We start from the raw sequence: 16,250 nt of genomic DNA, 5'->3' as shown, positions 1-16,250 counted from the left end.
AAAGTGTTTTCCCGCCGAAAGAACGCCAACAAGCCTTGCTAGCTGCAAATTGTGCGGTTAATGTTTTTGGACGCTGCTGAGGCCCAGGAGGGATCAGGAGGTCGCAAATTGGACCAGCAAAGAGAGGGGAAGTCGAGCAAGACAAGGCGCCCTCTCTGAAGCAGGTAGCACCCGGAGAAGTGCCAGAAACAGGCACTACGAGGATGCGTGAAACAGTGATCGCCAAAGTTGCACAAAGGAGTCCCACGTCGCCGGAGACCAACTTAGAAAGTCGTGCAATGCAGGTTACAGTGCCGTGGACCCAGGCTTGGCTGTGCACAAAGGATTTCTGCCGGAAGTGCACAGGGGCCGGAGTAGCTGCAAAAGTCGGGGTTCCCAGCAATGCAGCCCAGCGAGGTGAGCCAAGGACTTACCTACACCAAACTTGGACTGAAGAGTCACTGGACTGTGGGGGTCACTTGGACAGAGTCGCTGGATTCGAGGGACCTCGCTCGTCGTGCTGAGAGGAGACCCAAGGGACCGGTAATGCAGCTTTTTGGTGCCTGCGGTTGCAGGGGGAAGATTCCGTCGACCCACGGGAGATTTCTTCGGAGCTTCTGGTGCAGAGAGGAGGCAGACTACCCCCACAGCATGCACAAGCAGGAAAACAGTCGAGAAGGCGGCAGGATCAGCGTTACAGAGTTGCAGTAGTCGTCTTTGCTACTATGTTGCAGTTTTGCAGGCTTCCAGCGCGGTCAGCAGTCGATTCCTTATCAGAAGGTGAAGAGAGAGATGCAGAGGAACTCGGCTGAGCTCATGCATTCGTTATCTAAAGTTTCCCCAGAGACAGAGACCCTAAATAGCCAGAAAAGAGGGTTTGGCTACCTAGGAGAGAGGATAGGCTAGCAACACCTGAAGGAGCCTATCACAAGGAGTCTCTGACGTCACCTGGTGGCACTGGCCACTCAGAGCAGTCCAGTGTGCCAGCAGCACCTCTGTTTCCAAGATGGCAGAGGTCTGGAGCACACTGGAGGAGCTCTGGACACCTCCCAGGGGAGGTGCAGGTCAGGGGAGTGGTCACTCCCCTTTCCTTTGTCCAGTTTCGCGCCAGAGCAGGGCTAAGGGGTCCCCTGAACCGGTGTAGACTGGCTTATGCAGAATTGGGCACCTCTGTGCCCAACAAAGCATTTCCAGAGGCTGGGGGAGGCTACTCCTCCCCTGCCTTCACACCATTTTCCAAAGGGAGAGGGTGTCACACCCTTTCTCAGAGGAAGTTCTTTGTTCTGCCATCAAGGCCAGGCCTGGCTGGACCCCAGGAGGGCAGATGCCTGTCTGAGGGGTTGGCAGCAGCAGCAGCAGCAGCTGCAGTGAAACCCCAGGAAGGGCAGTTTGGCAGTACCAGGGTCTGTGCTACAGACCACTGGGATCATGGGATTGTGCCAACTATGCCAGGATGGCATAGAGGGGGCAATTCCATGATCATAGACATGTTACATGGCCATATTCGGAGTTACCATTGTAATGGGGTCCCCGCACTCACAAAGTTCAGGGAATTGGCTCTGAACAATGTGGGGGCACCTTGGCTAGTGCCAGGGTGCCCTCACACTAATTAACTTTGCACCTAACCTTTACCAGCTAAAGGTTAGACATATAGGTGACTTATAAGTTGCTTAAGTGCAGTGTAAAATGGCTGTGAAATAACGTGGACGTTATTTGACTCAGGCTGCAGTGGCAGGCCTGTGTAAGAATTGTCAGAGCTCCCTATGGGTGGCAAAAGAAATGCTGCAGCCCATAGGGATCTCCTGGAACCCCAATACCCTGGGTACCTCAGTACCATATACTAGGGAATTATAAGGGTGTTCCAGTAAGCCAATGTAAATTGGTAAAAATGGTCACTAGCCTGTTAGTGACAATTTGGAAAGAAATGAGAGAGCATAACCACTGAGGTTCTGTTTAGCAGAGCCTCAGTGAGACAGTTAGTCACTACACAGGTAACACATTCAGGCACACTTATGAGCACTGGGGCCCTGGGTTACCAGGGTCCCAGTGACACATACAACTAAAACAACATATATACAGTGAAAAATGGGGGTAACATGCCAGGCAAGATGGTACTTTCCTACACCCTGTTTGTGTGTCTGAGTGAATGGCAGTATGCAAGCACATGTTCCTGTTTTAGACTCCTTATGCCACTGTGCTTTTGACTACTTTGATGGTGAACATCTTCTGATCCCTCAGTGTGCCCTTAGGCTGTATCTGAGTATGTGTTGGTGTGTGAACCTATGTCATTTTGAAGTGCCTCACCTTTCATTGTGCCTTTCACTCCACTGGTGTGTCACTGAGTAAATGACAGTGAGAATGTTCAGGTCATTAAGTGTGCCCCTGAATGTGTGTCTGATGAAGTACTGGTGTGGGAACACATGTCCTTGTGTGTGAATCTAACAATGTCACTAAGGCCCTCCTTATGACATTGGCGGTAAATGCCGCTTATCGGGCGAACATCCATTCGCCATATTATGAGACACAAACACCAAACCAACAGAATACTGCCACAAACACATATCTGCCAGCCCAAAGGTCAGTGTTAAAGTGTCAGTACGAACACCCATACCGTTAGGCCAACCAAACAACGCCCACCACATTATGACCCACGAATCTCCACGGCAGATATTCAATGGCGGTAAACCATTGGTGGTACACACCGGCACGCTTAGAATGTCCACCCAAATACAAAACAACACAACATTGGCCAAAACGAAAATCACACTTCACATTCATACACACACCACACACACACCCACAGCACTTTAAAACACATACTCACATTACCCACAACCCTTTATAAACAACAAAAATTGCCATGAGACAGACATGAAAAATAAAAAGACAACTTCACACACACACCACAAACACCTATTCATCCATGACGCGCCCCACGTCCCACACCCCACCACACTACTCAACACCCTCTGCAAAACACACAACACCCATGTCCCCACTAAGGCACCTCTGTTTCACCGATGAGAAGTTACTCGTCATGTGGAGGAAATAGCCAGGGTAGAGCCACAGCTGTTTGGAGCACAGGTACAGCAAATATCCGTTGCCAGGAAGATGGAGCCATAGAGGAGAATCGTGGACAGGGTGAACAGCCGCCAACCCCCTTTCCAGCACCGCCCTCCCTATAGGCCCTCACCCAGTTGCCCGTGCCCGGTCACCCAAAAGGGTGGGCATCTTCACCCCAGGCACCTCAGGCTCTGCCCCAGTCAGCCCTGCTGAGATCCATCCCTGTAGGGCAGTCAACATTATGAATGCCATCCAGGAGCTGCCATCCCAGATGCAGCAATGCATTCCTGGACGGCATCCACGGTGGATTGGCAGCCCACCAGAGATCGTTTCAGGCTCTGGCCTCCTCTCTGCAGGCAGCCATCGTCCCTGTTCCTGTTGTCCCCCCTCCAACTACCACTTCCCAGTTCCAGTCTACTCAACCCCAACAACCCATCCCATGCACACATACAGACAAGCCTGCACACAAAACATCACACAAGAGTGTCACAGGCAAACACAGACAGCACACTTTAGGCCACAAGCACTTACACAAACAACAGACAGTTGCACACACAACAACATCCACTGCCTCCAATGTCTCCCCCTCCTCCTCCATCACCACACCAAGCAGCACACACAACTCACTTGCAGACACCTCCTCAACATTCATCCATGCGTCCCCTGTTCCTCTCCCACCCTGTCTGCCCCCCTCCTAGGAGACACAAATGCACGCACTCAGACTCCCAACAGCCATCCACCTCACATCAGCACACTGCCCATGCACCTGCACCCAAGTCCAGCAGACGTACACCTCCAACACCACTCCCTCAACCTCCACTTCCATCCCTCCTCCCTCATCCACCCCACCGTCACTAAGAAGCTTTTGCCCAACTTGTCCTCTTCCTCTTTTACCCCCCATCCTGCCTGTAAGAGCAGGGTCCTAAGAACCCAGCCCAGCACCTCAGCCATACAGTCCACGGGGACAGTGGAGGCACCTCCTAGCCTCAGAGGCACGAAAGGGAAGGTTCCACTCCACCACCTAGGAAAGGGAAGGTTTCCACTCCCCCAACTAAGAGAGGCAAGAGGCCCCCTCCGACAGCAGAGGGAAGGGGCCCTTACCTCCAGCTGGGACACAGCAGCCCTCTCCTCCAGCAGAGGGTATGTAGCCCACCCTCCAGGGACTGTTGTTCAGGGAGACCCCTCCAGAACCAGTGGGCATGTTCCCCACCTCAGGGACTGTGACCTTGCCCTCCCCAGCAAAGGAAAATGGCCATGAAGCCCCCTCCAGAACCAGTGGGCAAGTTCCCCACCTCTGGGCCTGTGACCTTGCACTCCCCAGCAAAGGAAATGGGCACACAACCCCCTCCAGAACCAGTGGGAATGTGCCCCACTTCAGCTCTCCCTCCCGCTCCCCCTGATGTGCCTGCCCTTTACTAACATGATGCCCCTGCACAGTGTAGTGAAGATATTGTCAGGAAACAAGTTGGGGCTTGGCATGTGCCTTGTGGCCATGTGGGCCTTTTGTACTTTGTACTGGCCATTGGCCCTTTCTGAACATTTACTCCAATTTCTTTTACCACATGAACAATATGGTGGCTGTTGGCATCAAATTACAATATCAGTTATACCTATGTGATGTCCTTGCATTATTATGACGTGGGTCGTCTGACACTGGTTTGTCTCTGCAGCTGGTTGTGTGTATGGTGTGTGTGAATGGTGTGTGCTGTGCGTGTGTGCGTGACTCTCCTTTTCCTTACTCCCTTGTGTGCTAGGGGGCTGTACTCACGATCTTCGTCGGTGTTGTGGTTCCAGGTGGAGCGTGGCGTAGAAGAGCATCAGGAAGACTTGAAGTTCCGGTTCCATGGCAGCATTGATCTTCTCTGTGTCTCTGCTGGTGAGTCTTTTATCTTGTGTGCAGTGTTTCCGCTAGGCTTTTGATGGCGTTGGTACCGCCCAGAAATTGTGGCGATGCCAGCCTATTGGCGGTATTACTGCCACTTTAACAGTCACCACCATTGTCATAATTACCACCTATATTTTTTTCTCCACTGGTGTGTCAATGTGCCCCTAAATGTTCCCCTCAGTGTGTGTCTTCATGAGTGGCAATTGGTGAACACATGACCCTGAGTGAGAACCTTCCTATAAGTATGATTCACTAGCACTGTTTGGGCAAATGTTCTTAGGTGTCATTCCCCTTACATATCTGTGTCTTTATTTTCTTTCCTGCTACTGAGCCAATTATAGTAATAATATAACATACTACCATTGTGTTTTTGGCTATATGTGTGCATGCGCAATGGTGTGCAATGACATATCCCTGAATATGACTTAGTAAAACACTGTAAGATTTCCAAGATTGATGTTTTACTGTCTCAATAAAAAGATGCATATTCAGTTTACTCCATTTTCTTGATCAGTTGCAGAATGGAAGGAGATGTCCCTCACTGTTACTTTGAATAAATCTCTGACCTTCCTCTCCATATCTGTGTCTTTCAGTGAAGTCCATTGTGCCTTTTCAATAACTTCCATTAGTGTAAAGCAATTATCTACACCTTCAATGTCTTTTATAATTAAGAGGTGGGGTGTGAATGTCTTTTTTAATGTGCATCAAAATATGCATTTGTGCATTCATACATCTTTTAGGGAGTCACTTGTGCTTTGCAGAAGGTACCCCTGAGTCAGGCTCTGAATTCTCCACTGTAGATTTAAGTGTGTCAGCATGTGTTGCAGTCAATTATACAATGTGAATGCATATGTAAGTCTGTTAGTGTGTCTCTGAGAAGGAATGTGTGGGGAAATTACTTTTTTTGTATGATCATACCCATTCTTTGGACTAATGCTTCTATTTTGTTTTGCTCTGGGCTCGGGTCTCCGATAAACAGGCCCCTGTGCAAGCGTCCTAACTCCTAAAAGCATGCTGACATTGGCTCTACTCCTAATTGTCATAATAAACTTACCTGCCAGACCCTAGAATATAGTACAAAGTGTAACTAGGTCCTGTAAGTTACATTTTACTGATGGACTGTAGCACACATTGTACCATCGCTAGATTGACAGTGCAAAATATGACTGCAAATCTATTACTGTATAGTGGTGGGTGGTGACATTTAATAGTGGAGGGGTCTTGGCAAGTGAAGTTAATATTTTAACGCTGTTCCAGGCACTGTGATAAACAAACAATGCCTTAAGGCTTATGCAAATCTCAATCATGACTTGTTAACAGTTATTTATTTTAAATCAGGCCTTGACTGAGATCTATGTAGTTGAGGATTCAGTCAAGGAGAATTTCTCACAGTGCCTGTCAGTGGGTCAAGAATGTAATATTAAAAGAAAAAAATGTTTTCTTACCCCTGTATCTTCAGTTTTCTCCTCTTCTGCAGTCCAAGCATGAGTCCTAGGGCCTTAGCCACCTCCTTGCTACCAATCCAGATGCTGCTCTCATGCTGCTGATAATGTTAAGCACCATGAAGAAAGTGTGAGAGTTGGTTTGAATGGGCTGCCTCAATGCTTCCTCAGGCACTGGAGATCTATACATGTTCTCCACCCAGCTGTCTAAGATGGCTCAGGTTGGAGAGGTTTAAGGTGAGCATCTCAAGCTGGCCATCGCAAGACAGCCAGGCAAATTGACATACCCACTTTAAACTAGAGTGAGCACCACTTCTCCTCCCCTGCAGCCAGTCAGTATCAATGTCCCTGCCCTGCTCTAAAACACAGCTCGGGCTGGGAGCAGTGAAAAATAAAATGGTAAAAAACTCATTTTAGAACCATTTTATCTTTCACCTTTGCTGCACTCTTGCAGAGGCAAAGTTCCTCTGCCTAAACAGAGTACCCGCTGCTGCTACTGCAGACCCTTTGTGCAGTTTTAAAATTTAACCTCTCTAGGCAAGCCTTAGCCCTCCTTTTAAATAATATTAAGTCACTCAAAGAAGGTATTGATACTTAATAAGGCAGGGTGCATGGTATTTAGAACTAGTGAATGTAAATGTTTAATGTAAAATATATCCTTGCAGTGACAAAGCCCCAGAAGCTAATTTCCACATAGCCAGTTTAGCTATTTCATACAAAAGCATTGGGATATAATATTAAAAAACATAATGTTATCTCTGCTTAGGAAACAGGTACAAATGTAATTGTTAAACTTTTTAAAATATGAATTACAAGCTCAATTCACTGGTAAAGTTGGGTTTGTAATGAATATTTACAACAGATACTTTTAAAAAATCACCTTTTACCTGGCTAATGTCCCAAGAAACGTCTTTGCATGACCTTCTAACTGCCACACAGGAGCTATATATTGGTCCTTGAAGAGTTGTGAGCCTGCTCCCAAAGTTGAGACAGAGGCCTTCGGTGTGGGGAGGAGTTCTGGCCTCCTGAGAAAATGGCCATCTGGGCAGGGACGAGGAACTTAACTTCAAAGAGATCTATCCTATTAGAGGAAGACGTAGCTAACACCAGGGCCTCTCTCTTCATTTGTTCTCCTAGTCAGCCAGGCATTAATCCCAATGGGAGAGGAGCTACTCCCATAACTGGTTTTGAGTGGCCACAGTGGAAAGGTTGCTCATTTCCCTGGTCACATCTCTAGCGTGGCACAAGAACAATGCACAGGGGAAGAAAGGTTCTACTGCTTTGGATTTAAGTAGAGGGTGTGCTGTTGGATTGTTTGCGTTAGAGCTCATAGAAACTGCTGTAAAAGAGGGTATTTTTACCTCTGGGAATTTTTTCCCTATTGGTTAGGGAGGAGTCCTAAGTCACTCCCACCCACAGGCTAGTGTGGCGCATAAATTTGCCACCCATGGGCACCCTTTTCAGAATATTACTGGACCTGTGAAAGACACAAGAAGTGCTGCACCTGCTGTTAAGTCTTCTGAAGAGACCCCTAAGGAATGGACCTGCTCCCACGGGTACCCAGGACAAAGATTTGGATTCCAAGGGTCATTCTCAGACCTCCTTCTAACCTAAAGGGACACAAAAACTGTAAGAAGTCCCTTTTGATGAATAGCCCAGGAGATCAGTTTCAACTAGACATGCTCTGAATGCTGCTGGGTGCTTCTGATTGGAGTCCTGACACACAGGTACTGTGTCTAAGGTCTGGTGCCCTTCGCTGGCTTAGAGTGTACTCCTACTGCCCAAACCCTAAACCTAGGGACGTAGAAACTTTCACAGACTTTTTAATTGGGGAGAACCATCAATAGACTGTACTAAGCTGTGAAGCTGATTTGCCGAGGGTGCATCGCCATTTAGTCTTACTTCACCAGAGCTCCTGTTTATTTCTCCAGCTGTCTGCGCTTTTAGGGGCACACACACATGCCATCATAATGCTATTATATTAAAATGTCTTAGATAACTTGATAATTTTTGGAGTTTTTCTTTGACAGCAGCACAGATGGGAGCAAGGCAGTCATTAACATTCATTCATTTTTAGATCTGGCTTGGCAGTTCATTCATATGCCCGACCTATTGGCATTGCCAATACGTGTTTCCTTATATTTTATGTTTTAACAACTCATCTTCAGACATATGGAACGTGCAGCCCTAGGTTCCTGTTACCACTTTGGTTCTTCAATAAGTCACAAATCCTCCTCTGCAGACTTCAGACAACTCGTCTTTGGATGAGAAGGAAGAAGACTGTGGATGACTTGTAAGGATGTGCACTTAGGACATTAGGAAGATGTGGATTGACGTCAGGGACAAGGTCCGTTCCTTGGCCTCCTGACGACTTGAAGGAATACCTGGGGGACTGGAGTCTGATGAGTAACAACACTGAAAATGTCACTAAAATGCTATGCCATGCATGCCCACAACTCACCTTTTGCCACTTTCATTGTCACTCCACTCACCACCCCAGTGTCCACCAGTCCAAAGACCTCTATTTGGAAACTCACATGTGAGGTGTACTCACTTGGGTAGATGACATTTGTGTAGTGTGTGTAATACAGGACCCCAACATCCTACAGCTCAACCTTTTTTTGGCACAGGGGCGCACAGAGGGAGAGGGGGAGGGTTACGAGGCAGATTTCAATACCAAGATCAGAACAGAGATTTATATACTCAACAAGGGGAATTTCACACCAGGAGGGAACGTACAGAAGATAATTGACGTTAGTCAAGAGAGGATACCTGTCTATAATTTGTCCAAACATAATTTATCAGAAGTGGAGTATGAGGTATTAAATAAGGGACTTTCCTTTGTTCCAACTAAATTGCAAGATCCTGTTGATACTAAAACTGAAGTCCTGCAGTTCTTACTTAAAGTAAGACTACGTGCCTTCTTTCGAGATAAATCTGAGGATTTATCCTCCTTTGAAGATAACGTCAGTGGTTTTCATCCTAAATCTACATTTTGCCCTGACACTACTAACATGCCATGTGAAATCCAGATCTTTGAAGATGTGGTCCTACGGGAAATTGATTTATTGAACAACACAAAAATTTCCTTTTAATCTAACTGTTCTAAGGAAGAAAAGAATGCTATTATTTCGTTGTCACAGAATGACAGTATTATTATTAAGCCAGCTGATAAAGGCGGGGGCATTGTCATATTACACAAGGATAAATATAGTACAGAAGTACGTCACCAACTAGATAACAGAGAACATTATCGCCTGATTACTGATATACCCAGACTGAAAACTACTATTACAACAATCACAGATGAAGCTTTGATAGAAGGATGGATATGTAAAGGAGAGTATGACTTTTTAAATTCTGGACAGAATGGAAGTTCGTTTGATTGAAAAATTTGGAACTGCAACTAAGGGATTAAATGATTTGTCAGAAATGTGGTCCCTAATTAAGGTGTAATATCCTTTTTTTCTGGTGATGTTTCTCTACTGTTTTCTTTGAAGTCCTGATGCGTTTTTGTTTTCTTTGAAGTACTTCATTTATTTTCTTGATGCATGGTTTAAAGATGGCCGCCACGATATTTACGTGTGTTCTTTAATGGACTATAAAGTGTTAGTCCGTTTTTTGTTTCTACATTGCGCACGCGTTGCCCAAGCGTCTGCTTCGATAGCGTTCTGCTATTTAGTTGTGCAGACCTATCACGCTCGCATTAGCCAATCTATAGTTTTTCCGACTAATGCGGCTTGATTGTACCCGTCCGGATGAGTTATGGTAAGCTTATAAGTTAAAGCTCTGGTATTTGCAGTGAGTTTTTCTTTCTGTTCTGTAATGAAATACGATGTCATATTATTCTTTATTTAGAACTTTGGCAACTCTTGTGATACCTTCACTTTTAGAGCGAGGTTTGCAGTAATAACATCCTTAAAAGTTTAGTCTCTTTGACAACGCGCTGTGACACTTAATTAATTTTTAAAGATATTCACTTTGGGTGAGTCTTTTATTAATTCATTATTGGTGTTGGACTCTATAAACCTACTTAAACATATATTGTGCGGCTTGGCATTTTCATTAAGTTATATTATGGAGCCTCCAGGTAGTTCAGTTAAATTATTTTTTAACTTTTGCTATCTACACACTGGTGCCCTTTTATGGTGAACAGATGGTGTGTGTTCACACCTGGTGGTTTATGTTGAAAAGTTTGCACTATTTGTACAGTTTTAATTTGGTATGTTGTATATGTAGGCACTGTTCCTGTTGTCCTGAGGAGGCCAGATTTTTAAAGGCTGAAACGCGTCGACTACAACTATGAAGGAATGTCAGTTGGAATTTCTGAAAAATTGGATTTAATAACTTTGGATCGTATCGGATATTTTCACTAGTGATAGACATTTAACTGATGGACGATACGCTCTTGGCACCACTCTCATTACCTCCTTTTAATACTGTTCGCCATTGTATGGCTAAGCAGATTATGGTTAATTTATGACGGTGCTCAAAGGAACTGTTGGCTCATTTTTAATATTGTGATGCTTTGTATAGTATTTTTATATGAGATTTTGTGATTTCCGTTTTTGTCTTCTGAATATTTTTTATGTCTATACTGTTTGTTAGTGTTATATAGATGTATGAGCGTGACTTGTAGACACTAAGCACCAACTAATCCTATTTAATTTGATTAAACCAATAATTTTTCAGTGAAGAATTTAGGTTTCACTTTGATATTTAGTTGTGAATTTATCCCTACTGGATATTTCTATTTTTGTTTGGTTGTTGTCCCTGATCCAGTGGGGTTAAAGGGATACCCCCCTTAGTATTTCTTCTTGACTACAACCCCCGGCATGCATTAGTCCTGTAACTGCAAACATTAGCACAGTGGATATATGCTACAATACATCTGTTAGTGAACTATCATCTGAAGTGTGCTCACCACGGGGGAGAACATTGGTCTGGTGTGTGTACTAGAGAGAGTGACATAACTGCAACTCTAAACACCAGAACAGTGGTCACTTGTATAAAGACCACTTGCTGTCAACTCACAATTTAAGTTTACTCAGCTGGGAGGATACCATTTGTCAAATGTAGAAAGTAGAGGAAGAGAATTGACTACTAAGGCCTGGAAGGCACTGTGTCTGTAAAACCAACAACCAGAGCAGTGTTCTCTTGTCCAAATACCATTGTTTGGTAACTCTCAATTGAAGTGTACCCACCTGGGAGGATAACATGTGTCAACTGTGTGTAGTACAGGGAGTTACATGACTGCAACTCACAGTAGGCTCTCCTACTGTCATTACAACCACCAGCCCAGGGTCCTTTCTCCAAAGAGTCCTATTTGGGAACTCACACATGAAGTGTATTCACCTGGGGGGATAACATTTGCATACTGTGTAGTACAGGGACTGACATGACTGCTAAGGTCGGGAGGCATTGTTTCACTAACTCCAAACACCAGCTCAGTATTCTCTCTTCCAAAGACCCCTGATCCCAAAATAAATTTTACTCATTGTAGTGATATTTGTGTTTTGACCACTGACTCCATGTCGCCCCATGTTCTTTTCTTACCAAAGGGCTAGGACATAACGTGGGGGAGTCAGTCAGTCAGTAAGATAAGGATGTACTAGAATGACGTTTATGGTACTGCAGGGGACGGTTTAGTTTTGGGAGAGACACCTTGGGAAACTGGCCAGTTCCAACCTGTTTCTTTCAAGGCTGACCTGAAGTGGCCAGCATTTTTTAATACTTCTTGGGGAGCGGGAGGGTTTTCTAGAAATCTCCTCCCTCGCTTGTTTAAGGTATATAAGAGACGCAGGTCGACAGTGGGAGATTCAGAGACCTCAATCAGGATTGAGACGTCGAATGCTTGATATATTTCCTGTGAGGGTGGATCTCTCTCTTTCTCGTTGCAGTCACACAGGGGTCAACAACTTGCTGGAAGGGGAAAGATGAAGCGCCGATAGGCCCCACGGTGATTCATTTTTACTAATCATTTGCTTTGCATTGTGTATGAATATATATATGTCAATGTACGTATTTGTATCTTTGTGTATATATATTTGCTGTTTGTAGATTAAAGGTTAAGTGTACATGTTCTCACTTTATCGTTGCACATTTTGAAGGTACACTTTTGGCTATACTAACCTTCCTTCATGAGCCTTGCGAAGTGATATAATAAATGCCTTCTTTAGATTAAGAAGTGCATTCCAAAGATTCTTTTTGACTCCTTTCAGTGTGTGTACTTTTGCCTCGGTCCGCAGTAAAGCAAAACACTCACCTGGAGGGAGAACATTTTTCAAGTATTGGGGAGCTGTGAGAGTGACCAGACTGCAACTCTCAGCAGGCCCTGTTTCTATAACTCCAAACACCAGACCAGTGTACTCTTGTCCAAGAACCCCTGTGTCTTCACTCTCAATTGAAATGCACCCACCTGGGAGACTAATATTTGTATGTGTAGTACAGAGAGTTACATGACTGCTAAGGCCAGAGGGCACTTGTTCACTAAATCCAAGCTCCAGCACAGTGTTACCTTCTCAAAAGACACCTGTGTCGTAACACTCTATTGAAGTGTACTCACCTGGAAGGATGATATTTGTATAGTGTGTGTAGTACAGGGAGTTACTTGAGTGTTAAGGCCAGAGGGCCCTTTTTTGTAACTTCACACACCAGCACAGTGTTCTTTTTTAAAAAAAGACACCTGTGCCTTAACTCTCTATTGGAGTGTAATCACCTGGGAGGATGATGTTTGTATAGTGTGTGTAGTACTACGGTCAGGAGGCTCTGTTTCACTGACTCAAAACACTAGCTCAGTGTGCAGTTCTCCAAATACCCTTCTTTCAAATCTCACAAATGAAGTGCACTCACCTGTGGGGATGACATTTATCAAGTGTATGAAGTAGATGGAGTGAAATCACTGCTAAGGCTCTGTCTCCCATAGTCCAAACACAAGCCCAGTGTTCCCATGCCCAAATACCCCTGCATCTCAACTCACCAATGAGGTTCACTTACCTGAGAGGATAACATTGGTCTGCTGGTGGTAAGCAGATGGAGTGACCAGAATGCTAAGCCCAATAGGCCCTGGGTCCTTAACTGCAACCACAAAACCACAAAAACAATGTTCACTTGCACAAATTCATTTATTTATTAACTCCGATTTGAAGTTTACTCACATTAGAAGATAGCTTTTGCCAAGTGTGTGTAGTAGAGAGAGTGACATGACTGCAACTCCCAGAAGGCACTGTTTCTCTATCTCCAAACACCAGAACTGTGTTCACTGCTCCAAATAGCCCTGCCTGCTAACTCTCTTAAGGTTTTTGCACCTGGGAGGGACCAAGATACAGATCATGCTCAACTCGGAGATGTGTCTGGCCACCTTGCTTCATCTTGACCTGCTAACCCTAGATAAAACTAATGAGGACAAGAGGACAGCTTACCGAATGTGTAAAACAATAATCCCAACGGCCTCAAGATACATAACCAGAATGGTATTGGCAGCAGACACATTCACACTGCACTGACTACTTAATGATGGCAGTCACATATACAACAAATACCATGGACACTTGCCACAGTAAGATTAACTGCACAATACCTTTGTACAAGGTCTATGCTTTATGTTACACTAAATGTTTGGAGGTAGATGTATCTTTGTAACATTGTATCTTTCACATCAACAGGTTGAGCTGCCACTGGTACAGAGAGGCCACAGAAGAGACTGTGACTACCCCCCTGGATGAAGCCCTCCATGAAGAAGACACTCCTGAAGGTCTGGACATGGAGGACAGTTCTGGCCCATCTGGGCAATCTGGTCAGACACCAACAGTAGAGTCTCACTGTGGCCACATCAACTCCCCCTATCCTGGTTGCCTCTACATCACGGGCAACCATTCACCCCCCAACCTGTGTTCTGAGCACAGTGTTCATCATCTCATATCCCCCAGTACTGGATCCTGAGTTGCAGCACAATACTTTCAACAATGATGGTCCAGGAACCAGTAGGAGAGGGCACCCTGTAGCAAGGGCACAGGACCATTGGGGTAGGGTGCATGGAAGGGATGCTGACGGCCAACGGGGTGAAGGCAGTGGGGCTGCTCCTGGCCAGGACACCATCAGCCAAGTCTTGGGGTTCTATTAGGACTCCTAAGGTGTGAGGGGCAGGTGTTGACTGAATTCTGGGAAATTAAGCAGCTACAGAGGGACATCCATAGGGATATGACTGAACAGTGGGAGGCTCACAATAACAACATGGCCTCCCTAACAGAGGTGATGAGGTACATTAACACCACCCTGAACAAGGGTCTACAACACCACTCTACCTTTTCCTTTGGTGCATCAACACAAGGTCCTTCTTCATCTGTGCCAGCCACTGGAAGGGAGGCCGTGCCAGAAAAAAAGAAGCCCCAGACACCCTTGCCTCTGTAGCAGCAGATCTCCCCCCCACCACCCAAGCAGGGACGTCTGGCAAAGAATCCATGGGGTGAGGATGGCAAGACACCCACCACTGCCAATAAGTGGCCTCTTCCTAAAGGAACTCTCTTGTGTGCCGCACATTCACTCTGTGGACTGGTCCTAAACTACCCACCAGTTCCAATGGGGGGAATACTCTGGACTTTGGACTCCCAATGGTGTGGCACCTACTCAAATCATTTCATTCACCATGACTGACACTTTCACTTCATTATTTTTCTTCTTTTGTGTCCAAATTGTATTTACTGTATCAGCACTATAATAAATTCACCCATCACAAATCTATTGTCTGCTTGCTTACAATGTGTGCTGCTCAGGGTTACAACCACTACACACAACCACATCGGTACAAGTGTCTGATCAAACATTTTATTCAAGTGTGCAGCACATAGGCTGTTCATATGTCTGGACCTTTATGACATAGGACTGTGTGACTCATACTGAGTCAAAGTACATATTCCAGTGTACAGCTCCCTAGACCACAGAAAGGAGGGATTTGTCAGACATTGCCCTGTAGAATAGGCAAACATTAGAGTGGATCATGTTAGCAGCTAAAGACTTATCACTTTCCACACCAAAGTAATCCAACCTCACACAGTCCAAGATACAAACAGGTGGCAGTACAACTGTCCCTGATCACAGGCCCGTCATAATCCAATGACCATGCACCTGGTGGTATGACACAAACATATGACAGTGTTGTGTTACAGATACTGTGGCCCACAATGATAAAACACATCTATAGCTACATACCGGTCATACAAGAAGAGTGTTCAGCCAATGTGATGGGTGAATGAATTGCTTGCAATCTATGATTACATATTTCATACCCACATGATGACACACATGATGCAATCAGCCTAACACAGCACACAAAACAAGTCCGATCTGCACTTCAGACCTTCCACCCAAACACTGTGCAAGCTGCCTTGGTACAGGTTTAATACACCTCAACTCTGTGACCTACATTGCCTTGAACAATCCATGTCCACACTTGCATGTCAGAACAGCATCAGATACCTGCCAATATCACAACTCTGACATGCCACTTGAGGATGTCATTGCGAAGGTACCTGTACAAAGACAAACAATAAGGAGTATAGGCTTGTAAACATACCTATTACACAAATCACATAGCAAGCTACTGGAAATGTAATTACATTGCAATGAAACTGACACAAAGCAACATCATCAAGGTGGGGATATGTCAAAGGCTAACTCTTCACGCAGCCTTTGGCTGAATATTGCAGAGTAACAGCTCCCTAGTTGTTGCTAAAACACTCAGCTCCACACATTTTCACAAATACAGTTCATTGTACAGTCACAGTCATTACATCACATGACATACTCATGAGAAGTAAATGGTGATGAGATCTTCCCGCAAGTTAGCTCCTTCCTCTTCACCACTGTCATCCTCACTTGGCATT

This window comes from Pleurodeles waltl, chromosome 2_1 (assembly GCF_031143425.1).
Source record: "Pleurodeles waltl isolate 20211129_DDA chromosome 2_1, aPleWal1.hap1.20221129, whole genome shotgun sequence".
Taxonomy (NCBI): domain Eukaryota; kingdom Metazoa; phylum Chordata; class Amphibia; order Caudata; family Salamandridae; genus Pleurodeles; species Pleurodeles waltl.
The sequence above is the reverse complement of the archived record's forward strand: the minus strand, read 5'-3'. Positions refer to the sequence as shown.